Source organism: Triticum urartu, chromosome 1, assembly GCF_003073215.2.
Source record: "Triticum urartu cultivar G1812 chromosome 1, Tu2.1, whole genome shotgun sequence".
Taxonomy (NCBI): Eukaryota; Viridiplantae; Streptophyta; class Magnoliopsida; order Poales; family Poaceae; genus Triticum; species Triticum urartu.
In genome coordinates this window covers 565,245,914-565,273,806 of record NC_053022.1, presented here as the reverse complement: position 1 = coordinate 565,273,806, position 27,893 = coordinate 565,245,914, and the positions used below count along the sequence as shown (strand labels likewise).

The window sequence follows — 27,893 nt, the reverse complement described above, 5'->3', positions numbered from 1 at the left end:
AGGATCAATGATGAGGTGGAGGAGAGAGAACTCATAAGTGAAGACTTTAAGAGAAGACAATAGATGATCGCTTAGCACAATATGTCTCACCATGTTTTTAGGAATTGCTAGTTATTGAAGATAAGGCTAAGAGATTACCCATTGTCGACTCTTTTTTTTGTCATCTCTAAATTATATGCAAAACTTAAGATAAGACTATCTTATCAACCATTGTACATGCCCTTAGAGTACTTGCTGCCGCCACTCCACTATAGTGGCCAGTACATAGTTGGCTCACTGAGCAAGGAGCCGCCCCCAAAACCAATTCGCCATTACTTGCTGTCGCCGGTTTAGGGTTTGCCCGTCCTTTCTTTCCCCTGCATCCCCAAGATGGCGGCGCCGGCCACCCTTCTCTCTGGCCTCATCATCGCGGAGGACACGACGGCGCCGCCGCTGCGGCTCTTCAACTCGAAGACGAAGAAGAAGGAGCTCTTCGTGCCGCGCGTCAAGGGCAAGGTCGGCATGTACGTCTGCGGCGTCATGCCCTACGACTCGAGCCACGTCGGCCACGCCCGCGCCTACGTCGCCTTCGACGTTCTCTATCGGTAACGCCCGGCCCCGATCTAATTGCTGTAAGCCTGTAGCTCGAAATAAACTTGAAGATCACGGGCTAATCCATTTCGCGTCTGGCTCATGCAAACGCTACAGCCTCTATAGCTGGAGATAGCGGCCGCTAACCCAGTTCGCGGGAACAGTAACATGTGCATGTACACGTGCATATTTATCTCAAAGACAGGGGATTTTCAGTAGAAAACAGAGGTTTTTCTAAGGAGAGGAAGCAGAGAGCAGAAGTTGATGGCCAAAGTGTAACGCCCCAAGACCGGAGCTTCAGTTGCCTTTCAGGGTTTCCGGGTTTCGTCATGTGTTTTGTTTGGTTCTTTGCATTCATCTTTGGTTCTTGTGCATTGCATCATGTCATCATGCAACCCGTTTTAAAACTCTCTAAACAAATTGCATAGATCGCTGATCTATTTAAATCGAGGGAACCCACATGGTGGTTTCTCTGTAAAACATATCCTCCCAATATTTAGGGAGCTATTATAAAGTATTCCATTAATTTGGAATTATCCGCAACCCACTTGCATGTTAAATCTTTGACCTTTCCTTCTTCTGATTTCCGACTCTCAAACTTTGTCGATAATTCTTTTGTTCTTTTTCCAAGCTCCACCAAAAAACCTGAACATTTTTGGCCACACCAAACCTAGTCCCAATTCAAAACCATTTGAATTTAATTCCTGTAATCTTGCCACTTCTATTTTTCTGTGGTTATGCTTATTTTTATGAGTCCAGGAAAATTGTCCTCATGCTCAAACTCTTTTCCCTAACCCCCCTTCTTTTTCCTTTCTCTCTATTTCTTTTCGGTTAAAGAAGAAAGAGAGGGAGAGAAAGCCTAGCACTCGCAAGCCACCGGGCCAGGCCGGCCCACTAAACCCCTTGCAGCCCAGCCGCACCCCCACTCCTTTTCTAACCCTAAGCCCACCTAACCTAGAGCTCGATCCCTCCTGTCGATCTCCTCCTCTTCCCACGTACCCTTCCACCCAGCGCCGCCAGGGAAACCGCTGCCCGACCCCTCTCCCGATCCCATCTCCTCCTCGCGCCCTCACCTCCTTCTTCCTCCGTTCGGGCCAACGTCGCCCTCGCCGGATCCAGCAGGCCGCCGCCCGGCTCCCTCTCATCCCCGCCGGATCTTCTCCTCCGCGTGCCATGGTCGTCTCGCTTCCTCTGATCTGCCGCACCTCCCTCTGCTTCTTCTGCTCCATAGCACCACCACCACGTGAGTCTCCCTTCGCCGCCACGTCTCCTCTGCCTCGTACTTCGTCTTCCTTCCTCGAGCGCCTCCAGCCCTCCCCGGTCATCGGAGCATCCCTGACGCGGGTCCTCGTCCGCGGCACCCCGGAGCTGCGCGCCCATGCCTTCCTCCCCTCGCTAGAGCCAGTGTTTCATCGACCGTGTAACCCCCGGCCTCCTTCTCCTCGCCTTGCCGTGGACTGCTCCCACATGCATGCACCTCCACTGCCTTGGCGTCCAGGCGTTGACCTCCAAGACCATTGTGGGTTCTGTCAAGAATCTCCCTACCAGGGACGCAAGTTCGTGTTCGTGGGTTTCGCCAAGGACCAAGACCCGAACGGCTACGACGACTTGTACATCTACGGAACATGTACTACTACCCGATGACCCGCCAAGTGTATGACAAACAGTGTACGCGTACGTGGGTTCTCCAAGTGCCCTTTGATGGCGCCAAGTACCAATACGAACGACTACCATTAAAGTGTACGACTACACGACGCCCGCCGAGTTCGACGATGCTCGCCGCCCGAACAACTACCGCCGACGCGTACCTCTCCGTCGCCGTGGGTTTCGTCAAGTTCAACAGTGAACCCCGGAGCCCTCGATCTGTCAAGTTCGTCTACGAACCGTGAACAACTACCGTCGACGTGAAAATGTGTACCACTACCGTCGCCATGGGAACGTCTACTTCCTCTACTTTGCACCAAACGAGAACCGTCCCGTTTGCACGCTTCGAAGGTATAACCCCGAGACGACGCCCGTGAATGAATGAATGTATCTTGTATGAGATGCACCCTTGTTTTGCCTCGAGTCTGAACTACCGGAACGTTGCCCCTCTTTTGCCTTGCCACCGACATGTGGGAACCCGGTTACCGGGATCACCCCACCATCTTTTGCATGCTCCCGTCACTTCCTTTTGCACTGGTATCCCCGTGGGCTATCGGATAACCGATATGTTGTCGTGGCATCATTTTGGGATTCGTCGTCGTGGCACTCTTTTCCTTTCCACCACGATGTCAAATGCTTCATAATAATGCTCTTGTCAAGTTTTAATAAAAATTGCATAAACTTGTTCATGTCATCTGCATCATGATAATAACAATTAAAATGTTTAAATTGTTGTTGCATTAAATTACTAAGGCATATGGGGATTTACTGGATTTGTTGTTTGTTATATCCGGCCCCATTTAAATTGCTTAGTTAGATAGTTTCTTTTATGCTTCACCTCTTTCCATGCTTAATAACATTTAATATTGTTGGGTACCTAACAGAGAGAGAACTAAATAATTGATGTGGTGTTTCGTCAATATGCAACTCGTTGCATATTGAGCTCCACTTAATTTATAGGATTGTTTGTGCTCTTTTGCCATGCCTCTTTAATACGGACATGCATCATACTTGTTTGCGCATCATGCCATGTTATGCTTGGTTGTTTACTATGTTGTGTGCTTCTTTCCGGTGTTTGCTTCTTCGGATTGGTTCCGGTAACGTCGTGTTGTGAGGACCCGTTCGTCTACGTCCGTTTGTCTTCTTCATGGACTCGATCTTCTTCCTTGCAGGATTTCAGGCAAGATGATCATACCCTCGAAATCACTTCTATCTTTGCTTGCTAGATGCTCGCTCTTTTGCTATGCCTATGCTGCGATACCTACCACTTGTTTATCATGCCTCCTATATTGTTGAACCAAGCCTCTAACCCACTTTGTCCTAGCAAACCGTTGATTGGCTATGTTACCACTTTGCTCAGCCCCTTTTATAGCGTTGTTAGTTGCAGGTGAAGATTGAAGTTTGTTCCTTATTGGAACATGGAGATGTTGTTCCTTGTTGGAACATGTTTACTTGTTGGGATATCACAATATATCTTATTTTATTAATGCATCTATATACTTGGTAAAGGATGGAAGGCTCGGCCTTATGCCTGGTGTTTTGTTCCACTCTTGCCGCCCTAGTTTCCTTCATATCGGTGTTATGTTCCCGGATTTTGCGTTCCTTACGCGGTTGGGTTATAATGGGAACCCCTTGATAGTTCGCTTTGAATAAAACTCCTCCAGCAAGGCCCAACCTTGGTTTTACCATTCGCCACCTAGCCTTTTTTTCCCTTGGGTTAGGCCAGCCCAAGGGTCATCTTTATTTTAACCCCCCCGGGCCAATGCATGTCTAAGTGTTCGTCCGAAATGGGCAGCCTGCGGGGCCACCTCGGGGAAACTTGAGGGCTGGTTTTACTCGTAGCTTGACCTATCCGGTGTTGCCCTGAGAACGAGATATGTGCAGCTCCCATCAGGATGTCGGCACATCGGGTGGCTTTGCTGGACTTGTTTTACCATTGTCGAGGATGTCTTGTAGAACCGGGATACCGAGTCTGATCGGAATGTCTCGGGAGGAGGTCTATTCCTTCGTTGACCGTGATATCTTGTCATGGGCTAAGTTGGGACTCCCCTGCAGGGTTTTGAACTTTCGAAAGCCGTGCCCGCGGTTATGGGCAGATGGGAATTTGTTAATGTCCGGTTGTAATAACTTGAACCTTAACTTAATTAAAATGAATCTACCGCGTGTGTAACCGTGATGGTCTCTTTCCGGCGGTGTCCGGGAAGTGAACACGGTGTTGGAGTTATGTTCGACGTAGGTTGTTCTTGTTGGAAATATGCCCTAGAGGCAATAATAAATTAGTTATTATTATATTTCCTTGTTCATGATAATCGTTTATTATCCATGCTATAATTGTATTGATAGGAAACTCAGATACATGTGTGGATACATAGACAACACCATGTCCCTAGTAAGCCTCTAGTTGACTAGCTCGTTGATCAATAGATGGTTACGGTTTCCTAACCATGGACATTGGATGTCGTTGATAACGGGATCACATCATTAGGATAATGATGTGATGGACAAGACCCAATCCTAAGCATAGCACTAGATCGTGTAGTTCATATGCTATAGCTTTTCTAATGTCAAGTATCATTTCCTTAGACCATGAGATTGTGCAACTCCCGGATACCGTAGGAGATGCTTTGGGTGTATCAAACGTCACAACGTAACTGGGTGACTATAAAGGTGCATTACAGGTATCTCCGAAAGTGTCTGTTGGGTTGGCACGAATCGAGACTGGGATTTGTCACTCCGTGTAACCGGAGAGGTATCTCTGGGCCCACTCGGTAGGACATCATCATATGCGCAATGTGATCAAGGAGTTGATCACGGGATGATGTGTTACGGAACGAGTAAAGAGACTTGCCGGTAACGAGATTGAACAAGGTATAGGGATACCGACGATCGAATCTCGGGCAAGTACAATACCGCTAGACAAAGGGAATTGTATACGGGATTGATTAAGTCCTTGACATCGTGGTTCATCCGATGAAGATCATCGTGGAAAACATGTGGAGGCCAACCATGGGAATCCAGATCCCGCTGTTGGTTATTGACCGGAGAACGTCTCGGTCATGTCTGCATGTCTCCCGAACCCATAGGGTCTACACACTTAAGGTTCGATGACGCTAGGGTTGTAAAGGAAGTTTGTATGTGGTTACCGAATGTTGTTCGGAGTCCCGGATGAGATCCCGGACGTCACGAGGAGTTCCGGAGGTAAAGAATTATATATAGGAAGTGCTAATTTCGGCCATCGGGACAAGTTTCGGGGTCACGGTATTGTAACCGGGACCACCGGAAGGGTCCCGGGGGTCCACCGGGTGGGGCCACCTGCCCCGGGGGCCACATGGGCTGTAGGGGTGTGCCTTGGCCTGTATGGGCCAAGGGCACCAGCCCCAAGAGGCCCATGCGCCAAGAAGGAAAAAGGGAAGAGTCCTAAAAGGAGGCACCTCCGAGGTGCCTTGGGGAGGATGGACTCCTCCCCACCCTTGGCCGCACCCTTCCTTGGAGGAAGGGGCAAGGGCTGCGCCTCCCCCTCTCCCTTGGCCCTATATATAGTGGGGAAAAGGAGGAGCAAACCAATCTAAGGCCTGGCGCCTCCCTCTCCCTCCCGTGACACATCTCCCTCCTCCCGCAGCGCTTAGCGAAGCCCTGTTGGAATCCCGCTACTTCCACCACGCCGTCGTGCTGTTGGATCTCCATCAACCTCTCCCTCCTCCTTGCTGGATCAAGGCGTGGGAGACGTCTCCGTTTCCGTACGTGTGTTGAACGCGGAGGTGCCGTCCGTTCGGCGCTAGGATCATCGGTGATTTGAATCACGACGAGTACGACTCCATCAACCCCGTTCTCTTGAACGCTTCCGCGCGCGATCTACAAGGGTATGTAGATCCAATCCTCCCTCGTTGCTAGATGACTCCATAGATAGATCTTGGTGACACGTAGGAAAATTTTGAATTTATGCTACGTTCCCCAACAGTGGTATCAGAGCTAGGTCTATGCGTAGTTTCTATGCACGAGTAGAACACAAAGTAGTTGTGGGCGTTGATTTTGTTCAATATGCTTGCCGTTACTAGTCTTATCTTGATTCGGCGGCATCGTGGGATAAAGCGGCCCGGACCGACCTTACACGTATTCTTACGTGAGACCGGTTCCACCGACAAACATGCACTAGTTGCATAAGGTGGCTGGCGGGTGTCTGTCTCTCCCACTTTAGTCGGATCGGATTCGATGAAAAGGGTCCTTATGAAGGGTAAATAGCAATTGGCATATCACGTTGTGGTTTTTGCGTAGGTAAGAAACGTTCTTGCTAGAAACCCATAGCAGCCACGTAAAACATGCAAACAACAATTAGAGGACGTCTAACTTGTTTTTGCAGGGTATGCTATGTGATGTGATATGGCCAAAAGGATGTGATGAATGATATATGTAATGTATGAGATTGATCATGTTCTTGTAATAGATGATCATGGAGCCCCAAGATGGAGATCAAAGGAGCTACATGATATTGGCCATATCATGTCACTATTTGATTGCATGTGATGTTTATCATGTTTATACATCTTATTTGCTTAGAACGACGGTAGTAAATAAGATGATCCCTCATTAAAATTTCAAGAAGTGTTCTCCCCTAACTGTGCACCGTTGCTACAGTTCGTCGTTTCGAAGCACCACGTGTTAATCGGGTGTGATAGATCCTTACGTTCACATATAACGGGTGCAAGACAGTTTTACACAGCAAAAACACTTAGGGTTAACTTGACGAGCCTAGCATGTACAGACATGGCCTCGGAACACAGAAGACCGAAAGGTCGAGCATGAGTCGTATAGAAGATATGATCAACATGATGATGTTCACCGACGTTGTCTAGTCCGTCTCACGCACAGATCGGACACGGCCTAGTTCACTCGGATCATGTAATCACTTAGATGACTAGAGGGATGTCTATCTAAGTGGGAGTTCATATGATGAACTTAATTATTCTGAACATAGTCAAAAGGATTTTTGCAAATTATGTCGTAGCTCACGCTATAGTTCTACTGTTTAGATATGTTCCTAGAGAAAAATTAGTTGAAAGTTGATAGTAGCAATTATGCGGACTAGGTCCGTAAACTGAGGATTGTCCTCATTGCTTCTTAGAAGGCTTATGTCCTTAATGCACCGCTCAGTGTGCTAAACCTCGAACGTTGTGTGTGGATGTTGCGAACATCTGACATACACGTTTTGATAACTACATGATAGTTCAGTTAAACGGTTTAGAGTTGAGGCACCAAAAACGTTTTTGAAACGTCACGAAACATATGAGATGTTTTGAGGGCTGAAATTGGAATTTCAGGCTCGTGCCCACGTCAAGAGGTATAAGACCTCCGACGATTTTCTTAACCTGCAAACTAAGGAGAAAAGCTCAATTGTTGGGCTTGTGCTCGGATTGTCTGAGTACAACAATCATTTGAATCAAGTGGGAGTTGATCTTCCAGATAAGATAGTGATGTTTCTCCGAAGTCATTACCACCAAGCTGCTAGAGCTTCGTGATGAACTATAATATATCGGGGACATGTATGATGATCCTTGAGATGTTCGTGATGTTTGACACCACAAAAGTAGAAATCAAGAAGGAGCATCAATTGTTGATGGTTGGTGAAACCACTAGTTTCAAGAAGGGCAAGGGCACGAAGGGATACTTCATAAAACGGCAATTCAGCTGCTGCTCTAGTGAAGAAACCCAAGGTTGAACCCGGACCCGAGATTAAGTGCTTCTGTAATAAGGGGAACAACCACTGGAGCAGAATTACCCTAGATACTTGGTAGATTAGAAGGCTGGCAAGGTCGATAGAAGTATATTGGATATACATTGTGTTGATGTGTACTTTACTAGTACTCCTAGTAGCACCAGGGTATTAGATACCGGTTTGGTTGCTAAGTGTTAGTAACTCGAAATAAAAGCTACGGAATAAACGGAGACTAGCTAAAGGTGAGCTGACGATATGTGTTGGAAGTGTTTCCAATGTTGATATGATCAAGCATCGCAAGCTCCCTCTACCATCGAGTTTGGTGTTTGCGTTGAGCATAGACATGATTGGATTATGTCTATCGCGATACGGTTATTCATTTAAGGAGAATAATGGTTACTCTGTTTATTTGAATAATACCTTCAATGGTCTTGCACCTAAAATGAATGGTTCATTGAATCTCGATCGTAGTGATACACATGTTCATGCCAAAAGATAGTAATGATAGTACCACCTACTTGTGGCACTGCCACGTAAGTCATATCGGTATAAAACGCATGAAGAAGCTCCATGTTGATGGATCTTTGGGCTCACTCGTTTTGAAAAGTTTGAGGCATGCGAACCATGTCTATTGGTGTATATGCATGAAGAAACTCCATGCAAATGGACTATTTGGACTCACTTGATTTTGAATCACTTGAGACATGAAAATCATACCACATGGGCAAGATGACTGAAAGCCTCGGTTTCAGTAAAATGGAACTAGAAAGCAACCTGTTGGAAGTAATACATTTTGATGTGTGCAATCCAATGAGTGCTGAGGCATGTAGTGGATATCGTTATGTTTTTACTTCACAGATGATTTGAGTAGATGTTGAGTATATTTACTTGATGAATCACGAGTCTGAATTATTGAAAGGTTCAAGTAATTTCAGTGTGAAGTTGGAAGATCGTCGTGATAAGAGGATAAAAATATCTATGATATGATCATAGAGATGAATATCTGAATTACGAGTTTGGCACAGAATTAAGACATTGTGGAAATTGTTTCACAACTAATACAGCCTGGAACACCATAGTGTGATGGTGTGTCCGAACATCATAACTGCACCCTATTGGATATGATGCATACCATGATGTCTCTTATCGAATTACCACGGTGGTTTATGGGTTAGGCATTAGAGACAACCACATTCACTTTAAATAGGGCACCATGTAATTCCGATGAGATGACACCGTATGAACTATGGTTTAGAGAAACCTAAGCTGTCATTTCTTAGAAGTTTGGGGCTGCGACGCTTATGTGAAAAAGTTTCAGGTTGATAAGCTCGAACCCAAAGCGGATAAATACATCTTCATAGGACACCCAAAACAGTTGGGTATACCTCCTGTCTCAGATCCGAAAGCAATAAGGGATTGTTTCTAGAATCGGGTCCTTTCTTGAGGAAAAGTTTCTCTCGAAAGAATTGAGTGGGAGGATGGTGGAGACTTGATAAGGTTATTAAACCGTCTCTTCAACTAGTGTGTGGTAGGGCACAGGAAGTTGTTCCTATGGCACCTACACCAATTGAAGTGGAAGCTTATGATAGTGATCATGAAACTTCAGATCAAGTCACTACCAAACCTCGTGGGATGACAAGGATGCGTACTACTTCAGAGTGGTACGTAATCCTGTCTTGGAAGTCATGTTTCTAGACAACAATGAACCTACGAGCTATGGAGAAGCGATGGTGGGCCTGGATTCCGATAAATGGCTCGAGGCCATATAATCCGAGAGAGGATCCATATATAAAACAAAGTGTAGACTTTGGAAGAACTACTTGATGGTCGTAAGGCTGTTGAGTATAGATGGGTTTAAAAGGAAGACGGACAATGATGGTAAATGTCACCATTAAGAAAGCTCGACTTGTCGTTAAGATGTTTTCCGACAAGTTCAAGGAGTTGACTACGATGAGACTTTCTCACTCGTAGCGATGCTAAGAGTCTGTTGGAATTATATTAGCGATTACTGCATTATTTATGAAATCTTGCAGATAGGATGTCAAAACATTGTTTCCTCGACGGTTTTTGAGGAAAGGTTGTATGTGATACAAACCGGAAGGTTTTGTCAATCCTGAAAGATGCTAATAAGTATGCAAAGCTCCAGCAATCCTTCTAAGGACTGGAGTAAGCATCTCGGAGTTGGAATGTATGCTTTGATGATGATCAAAGATTTTGGGTTTATACAAAGTTTATGAGAAACTTGTATTTCCGAAGAAGTGAGTGGGAGCACTATAGAATTTCTGATGAGTATATGTTGTTGACATATTGTTGACCAGAAATGACGTAGAATTTTTGGAAAGCATATAGGGTTATTTGGAAAGTGTTTTCAATGGAAAGCCTGGATTAAGCTACTTGAACATTGAGCATCAAGATCTATAAGGATAGATCAAAACGCTTAAAAGTACTTTCAAATGAGCACATACCTTGACATGATCTTGAAGGTGTTCAAGATGGATCAGTCAAAGAAGGAGTTCTTGCCTGAGTTGTAAGGTATGAAGTTAAGACTTAAAGCTCGACCACGGCAGAATAGAGAGAAAGGACGAAGGTCGTCCCCTATGCTTAAGACATAGGCTCTACAGTATGCTATGCTGTGTACCGCACCTGAAGTGTGCCTTGCCATGAGTCAGTCAAGGGGTACAAGTGTGATCCAAGAATGGATCACAGGACAACGGTCAAAGTTATCCTTAGTAACTAGTGGACTAAGGAATTTTCTCGATTATGGAGGTGATAAAGAGTTCGACGTAAAGAGTTACATCGATGCAAGCTTAACACCTATCCGGATAGCTCTGAGTAGAGATGTCGGATACGTATAATGGAGCAACAATTTAGAATAGCTCCAAGTAGAACAGTTATTTGGAATAGCTCCAAATAGAACGTGGTAGCTACATCTAGGAGATGACATAGAGATTTGTAAAGCACACACGGATCTGAAAGGTTCAGACCCGTTGACTAAAACCTCTCTCACAAGCAACATGATCAAACCCAGAACTCATTGAGTCTTAATCACATGATGATGTGAACTAGTTTAGTGACACTAGTAAACTCTTTGGATGTTTGTCACATGGCGATGTGACCTGTGAGTGTCAATCACATGGCGATGTGAACTAGATTATTGACTCTAGTGCAAGTGGGAGACTGTTGGAAATATGCCCTAGAGGCAATAATAAATTAGTTATTATTATATTTCCTTGTTCATGATAATCGTTTATTATCCATGCTATAATTGTATTGATAGGAAACTCAGATACATGTGTGGATACATAGACAACACCATGTCCCTAGTAAGCCTCTAGTTGACTAGCTCGTTGATCAATAGATGGTTACGGTTTCCTAACCATGGACATTGGATGTCGTTGATAACGGGATCACATCATTAGGATAATGATGTGATGGACAAGACCCAATCCTAAGCATAGCACTAGATCGTGTAGTTCATATGCTATAGCTTTTCTAATGTCAAGTATCATTTCCTTAGACCATGAGATTGTGAAACTCCCGGATACCGTAGGAATGCTTTGGGTGTATCAAACGTCACAACGTAACTGGGTGACTATAAAGGTGCATTACGGGTATCTCCGAAAGTGTCTGTTGGGTTGGCACGAATCGAGACTGGGATTTGTCACTCCGTGTAAGCGGAGAGGTATCTCTGGGCCCACTCGGTAGGACATCATCATATGCGCAATGTGACCAAAGAGTTGATCACGGGATGATGTGTTACGGAACGAGTAAAGAGACTTGCCGGTAACGAGATTGAACAAGGTATAGGGATACCGACGATCGAATCTCGGGCAAGTACAATACCGCTAGACAAAGGGAATTGTATACGTGATTGATTAAGTCCTTGACATCGTGGTTCATCCGATGAGATCATCGTGGAACATGTGGAAGCCAACATGGGTATCCAGATCCCGCTGTTGGTTATTGACCGGAGAACGTCTCGGTCATGTCTGCATGCTTCCCGAACCCGTAGGGTCTACACACTTAAGGTTCGCTGACGCTAGGGTTATAGAGATATTAGTATGCGGTAACCCGAAAGTTGTTCGGAGTCCCGGATGAGATCCCGGACGTCACGAGGAGTTCCGGAATGGTCCGGAGGTAAAGAATTATATATAGGAAGTGCTATTTCGGCCATCGGGACAAGTTTCGGGGTCACCGGTATTGTACCGGGACCACCGGAAGGGTCCCGGGGGTCCACCGGATGGGGCCACCTGCCCCGGGGGGCCACATGGGCTGTAGGGGGTGTGCCTTGGCCTATATGGGCCAAGGGCACCAGCCCCAAGAGGCCCATGCGCCAAGAGAGAGAAAAAAGGGGAGAGTCCTAAAGGGGGAAGGCACCTCCGAGGTGCCTTGGGGAGGATGGACTCCTCCCCCCCTTGGCCGCACCCTTCCTTGGAGGAAGGGGCAAGGGCTGCGCCTCCCCCCTCTCCCTTGGCCCTATATATAGTGGGGAAAAGGAGGAGCAAACCAATCTAAGGCCTGGCGCCTCCCTCTCCCTCCCGTGACACATCTCCCTCCTCCCGCAGCGCTTAGCGAAGCCCTGTTGGAATCCCGCTACTTCCACCACGCCGTCGTGCTGCTGGATCTCCATCAACCTCTCCCTCCTCCTTGCTGGATCAAGGCATGGGAGACGTCTCCGCTCCGTACGTGTGTTGAACGCGGAGGTGCCGTCCGTTCGGCGCTAGGATCATCGGTGATTTGAATCACGACGAGTACGACTCCATCAACCCCGTTCTCTTGAACGCTTCCGCGCGCGATCTACAAGGGTATGTAGATCCACTCCTCCCTCGTTGCTAGATGACTCCATAGATAGATCTTGGTGACACGTAGGAAAATTTTGAATTTATGCTACGTTCCCCAACAGTTCTAGGATCACTTCTTGATCATAGTTCTTCGTTCATGCTTTGCCTTCTCTTCTCGCTCTCTTTTGCGAATATGTTAGCCACCACATATGCTAGTCGCTTGCTGCAGCTCCACCTCATACCTTTTACCTTACCCATAAGCTTAAATAGTCTTGATCGCGAGGGTGCGAGATTGCTGAGTCCCCGTGGCTCACAGATACTTCCTAAACCAGCTTGCAGGTGTCGTTGAACCGTGCAGGTGACGCAACCAAGCTCAGGAGGAGCTCGACGAAGATCTTGTCCTTTGTGTTGTTTCGTTCTAGTTGATTAGTAGTGGAGCCCAGTTGGGGTCGATTGGGGGCCTTGTCGCACTTGGGGTTCTTCTTTTATTTTGGTTCCGTAGTCGGACCTTGATTGTATTTGGATGATGTAATACTTTATTCTTGTAATTGTGTGAAGTGGCGATTGTAAGCCAACTATGTATCTTTTTCCCTTATGTATTACATGGGTTGTGTGAAGATTACCTCACTTGCGACATTGCTTTCAATGCGGTTATGCCTCTAAGTCATGCTTCGACACGTGGGAGATATAGCCGCATCGAGGGCGTTTCACAGAGCTAGCTCTTGTTCTTGATCTTCATCTTCAGCTTGTTCTTCATCAACATTTCGCACCACCTGAACCTGAACCTACAACATGAACCGACAAGTTTGCAATGCAATCCCAAGAGCCTGTCGTGCTGGTCTTGTTGAATCAACAAATGAACAAATGATAGATGGAATCGGAGGCTCGTCGTCTCCGGCTGCCTTGCCCTGGTTGTTGCCTTGCTGCCTTGCCATGGTCACGGAGTCGTCGTCATGCAGAGGCCCCTCGTCACTGGCTGCCTTGCTACCTCGTTGCCTTGCCGCCTCTCCCGTCACCGGATCCGGTTTCCGGTGAAGCAGCAGTCGGCCTCCCGACCGCAGCTAGGAAGTGTTGACGTATAATGTGCTACATTGACTAGAGCATGCACTTCTATATGGTATCAGAGTCAAGAGGTCTCGAGTTCAAGACCCAGCTGACGCAATTAAATTGCAGCCCACTTTCGGTCCACATTTAGGTCTAAGGGGGCCACACGTGAGGGGGAGTGCTGACGTATAATGTGCTGCCTAGTCTCTTCCATCAGATCGGTCTTTTGGTTGCATTGGCTAGAGCATGCACTTCTACAGAAAGAACGGCGCAGCCGCCGCAACCTTTTCGGTGGGAGGGAGTGTTGCAAAGATCACTCCAATTTCCCTAGTCGTGACAAGTGGAGCACATGCAGCGCGCCACTTGTCGCAACATGTGAGTTTTCCCTTTTTTTTCATAGATCCGTTTATTCAAAACGTTTTATCTCTCAAACCGTGTGTTCAAATCTTGAACCGCTTTCACCGTTGGATTCCTCACGTCGAGATTTTCAAAACTAGATCCCATGTTGATAGGTTTTGATGAACTTTTTTTTCACAAAAAAAATCGGACAAAAAAATCGAGCCGGGAGCACAGGTTTTTTCCCTTTACTAAAGAGACACACTCGTGCCTCTCACGAAATCACAACCGTGTCTCTCCCGAAAGCAAAAGCGTGACTCTCGCGGAAGAAAAAAATAGAAAACGCGTTTTTTCCGTTTCCGAGGAGGCACGGTCATGACTCTCGTGAAAGCACAACCGTGACTCTTGCGAAAGCAAAACTGTGACTCCTGCAAAAGGAAAAAAAAACAGAAAACGAGTTTTTTTCGTTTCCGAGAGGCACGGCCGTGACTCTCGCGAAAGCACAACCATGCTTCTCACGGAAGCAAAACCGTGACTCTCGCGAAAAAAACAGAAAACATGTTTTTTTTCGTTTCCGAGAAGCACGACCGTGACTCTCGCGAAAGCACACCCGTGCCTCTCACGGAAGTAAAACCATGACTCTCATGAAAGAAAGAAAAAAGAAAACACATTTTTTCGTTTTCGAGAGGCACGGCCATGCCTCTCGCGGAAGCAAAACCGTGACTCTCATGAAAGGGAAAAAACGCATTTTTGCGCAAAATAATTTTTTAATTATCTTTTATTGAAAAGCTAAGGAAGACCGGTGGAAAATCAAAATGTCAAAAAAATCCGAAAAAAACGTTTAAAAAGCCGAAAACGCGTGCGAAAAAAAAACAAAATTTGGAAGGAGCGCCCAGATCGCGACACGTGGCGAATGGCTGAGAGTGCGTCAAGTGGCGCTGATCGTTGCGAGGCTTCCGAAGAAGCACTCGTTAATTAGTTGCTCTCGGTTTTTCGTGGAGGAAGTTCTAGAGAATTGGGCTGACCTCTATTTGTGCCTGTCTTTCAGAATTTCGGCCCATCCCAGCGAAACTGAAGCGAACGCAAAGTCAAACTGTGCCCTTTCGCGGGCGATCGCGCGATTAGCGACAGTTGGCGTTTTTCAGGCACTGCGTCGCGGGGAGGCCTCCAGGCTGCAATCGCTCACTTTTCGCCCGCGATCTAAAAGTACTGCTCGATGCGTTTAGTTTCTGCTTGGACATGCTGGATTTGGATTGTGCGTGGAGAGTACTAGTAGGGGGTTAGCTTAGTGCTTGAGCTTCCATATTTGGCATGTTCTTGCTTTTTGTACCATTCGCCATTGGCATAAATAAATTGCTCCCATACACTACTAGGGAAAAGCCTATACACAGAATTTTATCAGTAGCGCTGTACAAAATCAAGCGCTGCTGCTACTTAGTAGCAGCGCGTGTAAATAAACAGCGCTGCTGCTATGACTTTAGCAGTAGCGCGTACTAGCGAAAAGTGATGCTGCTATGTTTGAACTGGGTGCATATGGCTAGCCCAACCTAGCAGTAGCGCGTATAATGGCCCAGCGCTACTGCTAATCTCCTTAGCTACAGCGCGCTTACGTGTAAAGCGCTGCTGCTAACGGAAATAAAATAAAATAAAAAACAAGTAGAAAAGTAAATGAAAATGAAAGAAATAGAAAAAGGAGAAAGGGAAAAAATAAAATGTAAAGAAAAATAAAAGAAAAAAGGGAAAAAGGAGAAAGGAATAGCAGTAGCGGGTTCTGCAGAAAATCGCTATAGCTGCAGCGTGTATTCCAGAACGCGATGTAGCTAACGTAGCAGTAGCGCCCTTTCTGGAACGCGCTACTGGTACTTCTGACTTAACCACGTGTTTCGTCCTTTCCCACGGCCACTTCATCCCCCAAATCAACTCCACTCTCGCCGCCGCCGTCGCCCCTCGGCCGCCGCGCGCTCTCCCCACGCCGCCCCCGACCCCAGATTCAGCGCCGGCCCCGCCCCCGACCTCAACGCCGCCCGGGACGCCGCCCCCGACCCCGATATCAACGCCGCCCCGGATGCCGCCCCCGCCCCCCCCCCTGACCTCAACGCCGCCCGGAGCCCCGACCAAGACCTCGACGCCGCCTGCCCCTCCCTCATCGCAGGCACCCGAGGTGAGCACGCCTGCTCCTCCCTCTCCCCTACCTCTGCCTAGGGTTTCTACCTCCATCAAATTAGTTAGGATGGAAACGAATCGGATGCGGATGCGGCTCAAATGAGTTAGGGTTCATGTAAGGGTGGAAACAAATCAAATTTCTAAGATGAATCATAAAACGAGTAAAATTTGACCACTTATTTCACTTTATAGTTGGATAATTGGAATATCCGCTACCACTTTCCACCCCTATAGGTTCATCAAATTAGATGGTAATTAGGGCAGTAGTTCTTAGGTACTAATTAGTTAGTAAGAACTAGGTACTAATTAGGTACTAGAATATTTTTATTTATAGTAAGTTTATTTTTAGTAAGAACTAGTTGAATTAATAGAACTAGTTAGTAAGAACTTGTTGCTATTTTTTAGTTAAAGCAATTTTCCCGCATCGACGTGGACGATGCCTATCCCGCATCCTCGTCGTCGAGTCGGCGGAGGACGACACCTGCTTGACCAGATGGGCCATGTCCGGGACTGGGCTCCGCCGGGGTGGTACTGGGAGGCGCTACCTACAGGGGGGGCGCAGGTTGGTGAGGAGCCAGCCTGTCGTTGACCCGAACCTTCTTTGGTGGCGGTCGCGTGGGCCAGTGACGGTCCAGAGGCTCGAGGACTCCACGGAGGTGGTGCGTCACCGTGTCAGTGAGGAGGACACGCACGTCCGTCGCTACTTGTTTGCGTTGGAGCACAGGTTCTCCAATACCTGGCAGGTTCTCCAGGGATCTCACTGGAGCTATGATCCCGTGATGGTTCCTTCTCTGTGGGTGTCCACCGCCCGCTCCGATACCCGTCGTGTGCTAGGGTTTTAGTTGTACTAGTGATGTTATATGTATGACACTATTCGGGATGTATTAGTGATAATATTCGACGATGTACGGACGCATGAGATGATTTACTTTTGCTTATTGAATGCATGCTAATTTGAGTCTTATAAGATATTTTGAAATGTATATCTTGTGTTGCTCAATATCCAAGTGGCCGGTCATGTTTGCAGGTTACACCTCCGAGTGGTCTATGTTTTGCCGGAGTGTTGATTCATTTTTGTTCTGGCAAATTTCAGGCGCTCGATATATCCTATTTTAGCAAAGGTCATGCCGGATTTTTCCGTGAATTTTGGCATGACTTTTGCCAGAATATGTAGGAAATATCGAGTGCCCCAGATTTGTGTGTTGAGTATCCTGGTAGTTGTCTTCTATCGATTTTCAATTAATATTTTAACTATGAACATAGGAAATGTCTGACGACAAAAAGGATTTCGGTATTTTCAAATACTGCGAAGACGAGCGCGGCCTGTGCGATGGAATCTTCCTAGATGATGATAGGCGCTTCAACATCAAGCTGGACGAGAACTTCGAAGTGGATACAGTAAGTCACAACGACAAGTCTTTTTTCGTAATTAAGCATGACATCTGCTTCATTTGCTTCAACTTATATTTTTTTTACTATTCTACTAGCGTATCCCCTGCCATGCAAGAGCTTTTGTATTGGATAAGATAGACTTCAGTCATACTATGGAGGTAAAGAAAGTTTATTTGAAGACCGAGCATGGTTATATTTTCCACGTAAAATTATACAATTCAGACGACTACACCTATTTTAGATGCAAAACATAGCGAGCACTATGCAAGACTTATGCATTTCAGCCTGATATGGTTATCACCTTTGATATTCGTCCGGAAGATGATATTGAAGGTAATACCGACATCTGGGTCGATGTGCAGACGCCTCCAGTTACACCAAAATGTAAGTTTCTCAACCATATTTATGTCTTTGATATTGTTTATTCAAAAATAGTTGACAACTAATTTGTATTGTCAGCTTATTTCGGTGCAAGAAAACATGTCCAGCGCTTGGTAGACAGGACCTACTACTGTCCCGGGGCTGAACTAAACTGTGAGGAGCTAAGTCATTATGTTTCATGGCTTGAGGATCTTGATACCGTCAAGACAAATTTTCTTCCTGGACTTAAAAATCTGAGTACTGAAAACGTGCGACCAATAGTGTTCGTCATGAACTACGGTCACATCTATTTAAGAAGGATGGTAAGATTTTTACTATTTGTCCTCGGTGCATCTTTTCCATACATTATTTGTGAAGCTAAACTTCATTGCTAAGTATGTGACCATACGATGTTCTTCAACAGGGACTCCTGATGAATGTTATGCCTTATGGGATCGAGACTAAAGGTACCATGAGTATTATTAGCTTACGGCCAAGATATCCTACATGTTACTTTAGTGCATTCAAGATCAGCGATGAATGCTTAATAGTGCAAGACTGGACCAGATATGTGATGGGGGAGCGCAGACAAGTACTAGGGGGCAGCAAACAGATGTGCTACCCAAAATTAGGAGACATGTTCATCTGCATGCTCCAACTTGATCAAGAAGGAGAGCTACACATGTTTTATATTGTTTTACCTAAGAGAGAGCAGCATGAGTGATTAGCTAGAAATGAGTTTGAGGATGATGATGTGCTACACTATTACTATGATGATAAAATAGCTAGTGTTGGTGGTAATGACTGATGATTATTATTAGCTAGTGTTAGTGGTGATTAAATAAATATTGTTGGTGCTAATGATTATGATGATGATTAAATAGCTTGTGCTGGCGGATTAGATTCAAGTGGAGGCAACATGTGGTGCACATCGAAAGTACTACTAGTCCAAACTAGATCAAGTTTGGATTAGTAGTATACTTTTGACATGCACCACATATTGCCTCCACTTAAACCTAATCCACCTTCATTTGACACACTGTTATGGACATAATGATGTAAACCTCATAACTGGTATTGTACCAATATTTGTACGATAGCGCATAAATACACTAAAAAAAACAATACTAGTAGCGATGGAAAGAAAACACGCTGCCAGTAGTTGTATTAGCAGCAGCGTGGGAGTGAACAAGCGCTGCAGCTATTTGTCCTAGCAGTAGCGCGTGCGGCACGCGTTACTGCTAAGCAATAGCTGTAGCGCCTTATTAGTAGCGCGCCTACCCGCGCTACTAGTGAGCACAAAACCAGCGCTACTGCTAGGGTTTTCCCTAGTAGTGATAATTTCAAACCATAACTATACATTTGGCAAAAGACTATATATATGGTAATTGAAGAAAATGAATAGGTGGCTTCTACTGCTATTTTGTTGTGTGTGCCTAACATTTTAGTCATTTTCTAATTGGTTCTTGATCCAGTGTAGATATCTCAACTTTTTGGGGGTACGAAGTTAATTACGTGCGCAACTTCACCGACGTTGATGATAAGGTAATGTTCCATGTAGAATGTACACTTACTAGTTGAGGGAGGATGATTGGTTTATATACTTATGTTGCATGGCTCGCTATAAACAAATATTTGTATAGGTTCTTACTATCTGTTGCTTTTTTTAAACAAAAAAACTGCCTTTTTTTTCTTCTTCTCTTGTATTGAGAGAGACACATTGACTGCCAAAAGAAGTTTGTTGTCCCACTCGTTGGATCAGCTAAAAGTCTCATATTAGACTTACATTCAAAATGTGATGATTTTAAGCAAACACAGTGACACTCTGATTGGTACTTTAGTTTTGATTTTCAAATTCCATTGATGCATGCCACACAGGAACTTGGTTCTGAACTATAAAATAATTCCAATTTAATTTGTCATTAATTTGAACATAGTTAGATAAGATGTACCCTTAACTATGAGCTACCTTGCAGCCATGGGCGCATGATTTATGTTGCAGAGTTGGGCTGCTGTGTTACTGCCATTTTATGTTTCCACTTTAGATCAACACCTCACTCTGTTCATCTTCCTGGCACGATGCACTTTTATTGCATACATGTGATTTCATTATTTGTTTCTCAAACTGAACTGCTCTTCTGAACACTTCTTCATTTATACTTGCTATGGTTTTGCAGATTATCGAACGGGCGAAACAGAATGGTGAAGACATATCCAGTTTGTGCACTCGGTTTATTAATGAGTTTCATACTCACATGACTGAGCTGCAGTGCATGCCCCCCACTGTCGAGCCTCGTGTAAAGAAACATATCGAAGATATTGTGGATTTAATCACCGAGGTATTTTCGATTTCCCTGTTACTGTTCAAAATCACATCCAACGGCAATACCAACCCAGAGTTGTCGTGATATTTTTCCAGCTTCTTGTTGCTCCTTAATTTTTTTAACACCGATGCATTTGTTTGTCACCATTCAGATTAAAGCATAACAAACACAGTCAATCATGTGTGTTGTATATGATAATTGTATTTTATCTCTCACACTATTCACTTGGTAAAACTCTTTCCCACTTTGTGCATGTGAACAGATAATCAAGAATGACAAAGGCTATGCTGTAGACGGCAGCGTCTACTTTTCAATCAATAGATTTCCTGAATATCTCAGTTTATCTGGTAGGAAGCAAGATGATAATCTTGCTGGTTCGCGGGTTGATGTTGATCCAAAAAAGCAGAACGATGCAGACTTTGCATTATGGAAGGCAAGTTTGATGCATCGCCGTGAACAGTTTACTCTTGCGCATCGCTACTTCATTCTTATCCTTATTACCGTGTCCAGGCTGCTAAGGAGGGTGAGCCTTCATGGGAGAGCCCTTGGGGTGATGGAAGACCAGGATGGCATATTGAATGCAGCGCAATGAGTGCTCGCTATTTAGGACATGTATTTGATATCCATGGTGGAGGGAAAGATCTGATATTTCCTCATGATGAGAATGAGCTTGCACAAAGCCGAGCGGCTTATCCAGAAAGTGAGGTCAACTGCTGGATGCATAATGGTTTTATTAACAACTGTGGCGAGAAAATGTCGAAATCAGCTAATAACTTCGTCACGATCAGAAGCGTAAGGGGACGATGTCTGACTTCTTTTAATATTTCTCATTTGAACTCGTATGGTGTTTCCTAACATGTGTAACGTTTCTCTTCTTTTCAGATTATGACTCAGTACCATCCTATGGCTTTAAGATTTTTCTTGGTACGCGCACATTATAAATCTGACATGAATTACTCTGATGAAGCACTAGAGATTGCATCTGATCTTGTATACTACATTTATAAGGTGATTTGCTTGAACTTTGATATTTTATCATGATTTGGTTTCAAATCAAAATTTAACCACCATTTAACATACTTTTTGCCTCGTCATTGGAATTCTGAACCTGACCTTGTGGTCTTTGGCTATCTTCTGTAGTAATAATATCTCACTTGATATTAATCTCATGCAGACCTTACATGACTGCGATGAAATGACGTCTCCGTATCATGAAGAGAATATATCTGTCCCGGTCCCGGCTGAGGAGCAAAAACTGGTTGACGGCCACCATAAAGCTTTTTTGGAATCTATGTCAGACGATCTTCGAACTACAAATGTTCTGGATGGCTTCATGGAGCTGCTTAAGGCAATAGACAGCAATTTGAATGATTTGAAGGTACGTAGATGTTTTTTTTATTGTGGTCATTGGTCAAGGTATGGATGCTCTGAATCCTGGGGTAAATCCATTTCTAGTTCATAGTAGTTGATTCAACAAACACATTTTCCATTTTCAGAAGTTGCAGCAAAAACTGGAACAACAAAAGAAGGAGCAACACTAGAAGCAGCAGCAGCAGCAGCATGTGAAAACTAGGGTTAAGCGTATGCGTGTTGCAGGGACGCGTACGTGTTAATATAGGGCCGAAGCCAGGATAGATACAAGGTTAGTTGGGCTCGGATTGATCTACAAGTTAGCTAACAACCTGATAAGATCATATCTCAAAGTCCCAACAGAATACACAACACGCACGCACAATTACAGCACATATATGGTTTGTATACTCCACCGTATATACTTACAATGTTTAACACTCCCCCTCAATTACAACTATCCAAGTTGAGATTGCGTCTAAAGGCCTCAAGCTGCCTAAGAGTAAGAGGCTTAGTGAATCCATCTGCAACTTGATCTCCAGTAGGTATGAACCTAATATTCAACAACTTATCTGCCACCCTTCCGCGAACAAAATGATAATCTATTTCAATGTGTTTAGTCCTGGCATGAAAAATAGGATTAGCAGACAAATATGTGGCACCAAGATTATCACACCAAAGTGATGCAGCTTTTGGATGATAAACACTCAATTCTGTCAGCAGATTCTGAACCCAAATAATCTCTGCAGTGGCATTGGCTAGAGCCTTATACTCAGCCTTTGTGCTTGATCTGGAAACAGTGGGTTGCTTGCGAGCACACCAAGATACCAAATTACCTCCAAGAAATACCGCAAAGCCTCCTGTTGATCTTCTGTCATCAGGACAGCCTGCCCAATCTGCATCTGAGAAAGCACTTACTAGCATTGAATCTGACTTACCAAGTTTAAGACCATGATCGTTGGTTCCTTGAAGATATCGAAGTATCCTCTTAATTTTTGTCCAATGCACACTAGTAGGAGCACTCTGTTGGAAAAGGCAGTGCCTAGGAGGTGCTTAGGCACGCCTAGGCGCTAGGCAATGGCCAAACGCCTCGCCTAGGGCATAAATGGAGGTCTAGGCAGGGCAAGTAAGGAATTGCCTAGCCAAGCAAGAAATCATGCCACATATTGCACTGATGTGCCAAATGGGTTATATGCAATGGCAGTAGACGGTAATTAACTTATTTATATGCCCTAAACTAATATAAGCACCCATATAATAATCACAAATTCACTACGAGTAAAAACTATATTACTGCCTAGGCTGCGCCTAGCGCGCTTAGGCACCGCCTAGGCACTAGGCGAAGACCAACCGCCTCGCTTACGCCTACCGCTTTTTCCAACCTTGTAAGGAGCATGTAAGAACTGACAAACTTTGTTTACTGAATAAGAAATATCTGGCCTAGTCAAAGTCAAGTATTGAAGTGCTCCTACAATGCTCCTATACATGGTTACATCCTCTGCTCCAAGTGCTTCTCCATCATACAGGGACAGTTTTTCAGAAGTAGACAGAGGCGTGGATGAAGGCTTGCAACCCTTCATGCCTACTTTCTGAAGTATTTCTTGTACATACTTTCCTTGTGACAGCACAATCCCTTCTTTAACAGGTTTTACCTTGATTCCAAGGAAGAAGTGAAGACTTCCAAGGTCCTTAAGTGCAAACTCCTTGCCCAAGTCCTTAAGAAGGGCTTCAACAGCACTAGGTGAAGAACTTGTAACCACAATATCATCAACATAAATGAGCATAAAAATGGTAATCCTATGTCGATGATAAAAGAATAGTGAGGTGCCCTCCTTTGAAGGAGAGAACCCTAGAGACTGTAACTTTGACGACAGTCGAGAATACCAAGCTCTAGGTGCCTGTTTTAATCCATACAGTGCCTTATCAAGTTTGGAAACGTGACGTGGAAACTTTAAGCTTTCATACCCAGGAGGTTGTTTCATGAACACTTCCTCTTCCAGAACACCGTGCAAGAACGCGTTCTTTACATCTAGTTGTCGAATGCACCAATTTCTAGACACTGCAATTGAGAGAATTAATCTGATAGTGGCTGCTTTGACTACAGGACTGAACGTGTCCTCGTAGTCAATTCCATACCTTTGCTTAAACCCTTTTGCAACCAAGCGTGCCTTATACCTATCAACAGTACCGTCAGATTTCTGCTTGACTTTGTAGACCCACTTGCAGTCAATAACATTCCTCCCCTTGACTGGAGGCACCAAACGTCATGTTTTGTTCCTCATAAGAGCATCATATTCCTCATCCATGGCCTCCTTCCACCGACGTTCTCCAAGGGATTCTCCCAAATTTTGCGGTTCACCTGTGGCACAAAAAGAACCCCAACAGACACAACCATCGTTATAAATCTTAGGCCTGATAATACCACTCTGTGACCTGGTATGAGACCGCGGAGGAGGAGGCGGAGCTGGACGTGAGACATGTTGTTGGAGGCGATTTGAAGAAGCAGACACAGCAGATCCAGAATCCGCAGAAAATCCACCCGAGAACTCCTGGTGGAGCTCCTGTGTTCGCTCAGCGCAATCAGCCTTGACGCGCGCGCCAGCCGCTCCGGAACTGCCACTTGTCGCTGCCAGCGACGCGTCAGGCAACGACGAGGCGGAATTGCCCAATCCAGTGGGCGCGCTCGTTCCCGAGGAAGACCGACCGGATGGGGACCCGCCTGGTCCCGTCACAGGCGCGGCCCATGGCCGACCAACGCCATGCAGGGGGGGACCTACCTGGTCCCGCAACAGGCGCGCGCCGCGGGTTCGCAGGCGCGACTCGCGACTGGCCGACGCCATGCAGGGGGGGACCCACCTGGTCCCGCGACAGACCGCGGCGCAGATCCCATAGGAGATCCTCCTGACGCGCCTGTATCAGCAGATCCCGAGAGGATCCCGCCCTGATCTGCTCCGGGATCAGTAGGCGGATCTTCTATGGCTGAAAAGGAGGACTCCGTGGCCTGCATAAAATCATGGGGATTTTCTTCCATGTTTGCACTGTTTTCCTGCACACTTTCATCAGAGTTTTGATCAAAGGAGTTATGGGGCATTGACACATGATCATCAGCATCTTCTACACCCCCGAGAACAAAGTTGGGTGATGGCAGAAGATGAGAGGGAAGAAGAACAAGTTCTTTATGAAGTTAAGCGCCGGTGTTAGGGTGGAGTTTTGCAAAGGGAAAAATTTGCTCATCGAAAACCACATCACGGGAGACATAGATGTGACCCGTGGCAACATCCAAACACTTGTAGCCTTTGTGAAGACTACTATACCCAAGAAACACACACTGTTTCGAGCGGAACTCAAGCTTATGTTTATTGAATGGACGAAGGTTGGGCCAGACGGCACAACCAAATATGCGGAGAAAAGTGTAGTTTGGTTTAGTGCCAAAAAGACGCTCAAGAGGAGTCTGATTATTGATGACTTTACTAGGAACACGATTTATGAGGTACACCGCCGTGAGAAACGCCTCGTCCCAAAATTTGAGAGGCATATAAGCTTGAGCAAGAAGGGAGAGACCAACCTCCACGATATGGCGGTGTTTACGTTCAGCGGATCCGTTTTGCTGATGAGCATGTGGACAGGAGACATGGTGAGTGATACCTATGCGCTCAAAAAACGAATGAAGTTTTTGGTATTCACCTCCCCAGTCCGTTTGCATGGCAAGAATTTTGCGATCAAAAAGACGTTCAACATGTTGCTGAAAGAGATTAAACTTTGCAAACACATCAGATTTATTCTTAAGCAAATAGATCCAACTGAACTTACTAAAATCATCAATGAAAGTGACATAATATTTTTGTCTGCCAACAGAAACAGGTCCAGGACCCCAAACATCTGAAAAAAACTAGCTCTAAAGGAGCCTTTGATTCACTAGTAGAGCGAGAATATGGAAGTTGATGGCTCTTGGCCATCTGACACGAATCACACACATGAATGTGATCTTGCTTATTTGATACTGGAAGACTAAAATCTCGAAGAATTTTCTGGACCACTGGAAAAGCAGGATGCCCTAGGCGTTTGTGCCATCTTGAGGTGGATGGCTTGACCACATTGAGAGCTTGTCGAGGAGGGGCATCATGGCGGCCAGAGACAGGAAACAGGCGACCCCTAGTCCTGTTTTGAAGCACGGTTCTCCGAGTGGCCCGATCCTTAACAAAAAAAAGATTTCGGAGTAAACTTCCAAGAAAGCATTGTTATCTTTGATAAGTTTATAGGCAGAAAGAAGGCATTGATCGGCTTGAGGAGCATGGATGATATTATTAAGATGCAAGGAGCCGTGAGGGGTAGTAAGAACTGAATGACCAATGTGGGCAATGTCCATACCTTGACCACTCGCAGTGTGGATTTGCTCCGTGCCGGTGTAGCAATCGTGGACCGCAAGCTTTTCCAGTTCTCCCGTCACGTGATCAGTTGCACCAGTGTCAAGATACCAATTGGTATCAACTCCATAGGCGTGGGCAGCGTTGGCCGAGCGGTGTCCACCACCACCACGTCCTCCGCCACCACCACCTCCTGCGGGGTTGCGGACGTTGTTGTTGAAGTTGTGATCGTAGCGCTTCTTGCAGCGCCATGCACCATGCCCTTCAAGCTTGCAAATCTGGCACTTCTCGCACTCGCGGTCACCGCGGTCACCACTCCTTACCGCGGACCACCTCCAAAGCCGCCACCACCATGGTTGTCAGGGTAGTGGGCGCCCGCGTTGTTGTTGATGAAGCCGCGGCAGCCACCTCCACTGTTGCCGCTGCCCCTTGAGTTGCCGCGGCCTCCACCCCTTGCCGCCAGATTTGCGGAGTGGAGAGCGGTGTTTTGGGAAGCGATGCGAGCTTTAGCCGACAGCAGCAGGGAGAAGAGCTCGCTGAGGCCGATCGGCTGCTCGGTGGCGGTGCGGGTGGAGATGGCCGAAACGAAGCCGCTGTAGTCGGGGTCGTGGATGAGGCCTTGCAGGATGTGATCGACAATGTCATCTTCATCCAGGGGCTTGCCTGCAGCTGCCAGCTCGTCGGCAATGCTCACCATCTTGGTGTAGTAGGCCGCGGCAGACATGTCCCGTTTGCGGGTGTGCTCGATGGCCGAGCGGAACTGGATAACCCTAGCCCTTGACTGCGACGAGAAGCTTTGCAGCAGGGTGTTCCAGATCGATGCGGCGGTGGTGTGGGAGCTGACCTGCAGTAAGACCTCACGGGAGAGAGATGAGATCAAAAACGTGAGGATTTGCTGGTCTTGAGTAACCCACACAGCATGCTCAGGATTTGGCGAGGACGTGGTCTCCTTCTTGTCGGCGACGTCCTTGTCGGTGTAGAGCACGGCGGCTAGCTCCTTGATCGAGCCGTCCAGATAGCCCATCAGCCCCGCCCCCTTGATGTGTGGCAAGACCTGCGCCTTCCACACCAGGAAGTTCTCCCGGGTCAATTTCTCGGTGATGGTATGACCAAGGGAGGCGATGGAGGGGGTGGCCATGGCGACAACTGAGGAGGAGCTCGACATCTAGATGTGATGGAAAAGGATGGCTCTGTATACCATGTGAAAACTAGGGTTAAGCGTATGCGTGTTGCAGGGACGCATACGTGTTAATATAGGGCCGAAGCCAGGATAGATACAAGGTTAGTTGGGCTCGGATTGATCTACAAGTTAGCTAACAACCTGATAAGATCATATCTCAGAGTCCCAACAGAATATACAACACGCACGCACAATTACAGCACATATACGATTTATATACTCCACCGTATATACTTACAATGTTTAACACAGCAGAAGCCACAGAGACAACCAGAAGACCACATTCAAGCTCTGGCTGCGTTGAGTGCCGAGATTAAAAGCAAACTGTCCATCCTCGGCCTGATGCCACAATCACCTTTGGCAGAGGTACTTACTACTAAGGCCACACACTATCTATCTATACAACACTTCCTTTTCCTCTTATGATAATGAGTGCAACACAAAGATGAACAAATTTCAATCCAACAAGAGCTGGAGCATCTGAAGGAAAAAGCATTGATGCGGGCCGGGCTGACCGATGAGTCGCTGCGCGAGCAGATTGAACGGAGAGTCGCGGCAAGGAACAACAAGCAGTTTGACGTTTCAGATCATATCAGGAAGGACCTTGCCAGCAAAGGCATCGCCCTGATGGATGAGCCTACTGGTACGGTTTGGAGACCATGCGAACGAGAGTAG

General features: G+C 46.0%; 1 pseudogene; it reads left to right on the top strand.

Moving 5' to 3' along the window:
- The first annotated feature begins 432 nt into the window (after window positions 1-432).
- Window positions 433-27,893, top strand: LOC125539695 (annotated as a pseudogene).